The following is a 2,714-nucleotide window of genomic DNA, read 5'->3' as shown; positions in this document are numbered from 1 at the left end:
GCGGCATTGAGAAGTTGCTGAGCCTGAAACCTGGCTTCTCTGCGCTTTTCTCGCTGGCTCATGCTGAGAAAACAAAGAAACGCTTTCCTAGTTCCCTCACCAGAGATGCTGCTCAGAAAGCAGGAAGGGAGATGACGGGAAAATCACCTGGGTCCTGTTGATCAGCAATCAGGATTGTTCATAAAACTGTTCCTTTGCCTCCTCTTTTCTCCTCCTTCCTCTCACAATCCTTTGTACTTCTATGAAAATACTTTTCACACTGACTTATAATTAGTTCTGTCTGTTTGTGTCTCAAATTATAATTAGCAGGATGTCTTTCCCAGAGACTCCAGAAAATTGAGACTTGAGTTAAAATGTTGTCATGAGGCTAAACTAATTTACCAGCCTGCTTTGTAGCGCAGATCTAGTTAACCTGGATACAGAGTAAACCTTAAATCTTGCTAGTGCTCCTGGTGTCTTCTCTTTGACCTCTCCTTATGTCTAATGAGCTTCTCTAGTGGCTCAGAGGGTAAAGCATCTGCCTGCAGTGCAGGTAGACCTGGGTTTGATCCCTGGGTCAGGAAGACCCTCTGGAGAAGGAAATGGCAACCCACTCCAGTACCTTTGCCCGGAAAATCCTATGGACAGAGAAGCCCAGTAGGCTACATACAGTCCATGGGGTTGCAAAGAGTTGGACACTACTGAGTGATTTCACTTTATGTCTAATTACAACAGGCTTCTTACCTTGCTCAGTTAAGCTTTATGATAATTTTGTTTGCCATTGTTTATGGCAACCAAATAGCTTGTTTAAAATGCCTCATTGCCTCAATGGCATTTAGAGACAAAGAATGAGTAACTAGGGAGGAGATATATATATCTCTCACAGCCCCCAAGCCCATCTGGCCCTTCAACATAGTTTTAATAAACAGGACTGCCAATTCTCCACCCTTGAAAATCTTTACAGGCCCAGGAATAGATTTAGCTGATCTCCAACCCTGTTTCCACGTTGTTGGATTAGTTTTGAGTCTTTTGGCAAAATTTCCATGAAAGACCCTAGCCTTTAAAATTTTGTTTCCTAAAACACTGTACAAGGAAGTGTTCCTTTTGCTTCTGGGAGGCAATGTTTTGAAAAACAACCATAATTCAGCGGTATGTGTTCTGTCATCTTCAGAGACAGCACCCACTGTGCACTGAAAGGAAAACGCTGCTGACAAAAAAAAGGGAAGTGTGCTTTTTAAAGTCAATGACAAATGCGGCAAATGCTGTGCTGCAAAAATAAGGGAAATGAAAGGTTTGTGCAAACCCTTTGAAAAAACCTCGTTTTCATAATAATAAAGCTAGTCAAAAGCTAAAATCCTTCAAATATCTATCTCTTGGCCCAAAACATAATGGGTACTGAAAATAGTATAATGGAACATCAAAAAGTACAATTCTTTTTAAAACAGTAGACATATAAAGAAAAATGATAATGCTAAAGAATAGTTAAAATGACACTCCTAGACATGTCTTATGTAGTTTATAATTTTCCCCTTTGAATTATGGAAAAAATTCAGGTTTAAAAAATATTTTGAATATAGATTCATTTCAGAGTACAGAATTTCTTTCTTTTTTTTTTTTTTTTGGGATATGTGGCTCTGTATGCAGGATCTTAGTTGCCTGACCAGGGACAGACCTTGTGTCTCTTGCAGTGGAAGCATGGGATCCCGGTCTGGGTGCTGCCCCCGCTCCCCACCTCCCCAAATGACCTCTGGGGAGTTCCTTTAAATGATTTTTTTTAATGATTACTCCAAATCTATTCTGGGGCAAAGGAACTTTAAATTAAAATACATTTAAATCCATTCTTACACTGTCACTTTCTACTGTGGCTTTTCTTAAAGGACTTAAGCCTTGCTTTTCATTTAACCAATTAAACATTTCTCCCACCTATACCGAATTCCCAGACTTTCTCTTGGGTGGGCATAAGTAATGACATGAAATACTGTCTGATATGAGAAGGTATTTACCTTCAAAGCCCTACAAATGTTTAATAGAAACCTATATGCTTAAGTAGGAATGTAAAAACTCAGTCAAAAAAAATCCCCTCAAAACCTCAGAACACTATAAGTTTGGAAAGTTTGAACATTTTTACTTTTTACATCAGTGAAAGTGAAAGTCGCTCAGTCGTGTGCGACTCTTTGCGACCCCATTGGACTGTAGCCCTCCAGGTTCCTCTGTCTGTGAAATTCTCCAGGCAAGAATACTGGAGTGGGTTGCCATGCCCTCCTCCAGGGGATCTTTTGGACGCAAGGATCCAACCCGGGTCTCCTGCGTTGCAGGCAGATACTTTACCGTCTGAGCCACCAGGGAAACCCTTTTACAATTAGAGGCTTCGTAATTAATATGATTATTAAAAGACCGAGCTATCAATATATGAGTTGACACTGTAATCCACCTGAGGAGTAAGTTCTCCCTGTTTGGCCCCAAGAAACTATTTTGTTTCTTTTTTTCACTGTGGTAAGACAAGCATAACACAAAACTTTGCTGTTTTAATAACTGTTGAACGTTCGGCAGCGCTAAGCCCATTCACCCTAAACCCACTGTTCAGCACCTCCCTGTTTTTATTTTCTGGCTTACCACTAGGGGGCGGAAGAACACAGCGCATCAGCCGGCCTCTTCGCGCCACCTAGCCCACGCATGCGCTTCTCACCTGGGGCAAGGTGAACGGGGGCGGGGCAGGGGCGGGGCCTAAGGGCGGG

The sequence above is a fragment of the Bison bison genome, unplaced genomic scaffold (assembly GCF_000754665.1).
Source record: "Bison bison bison isolate TAMUID 2011002044 unplaced genomic scaffold, Bison_UMD1.0 scf7180017864223, whole genome shotgun sequence".
Classification (NCBI taxonomy): Eukaryota; Metazoa; Chordata; class Mammalia; order Artiodactyla; family Bovidae; genus Bison; species Bison bison.
The sequence above is the reverse complement of the archived record's forward strand: the minus strand, read 5'-3'. Positions refer to the sequence as shown.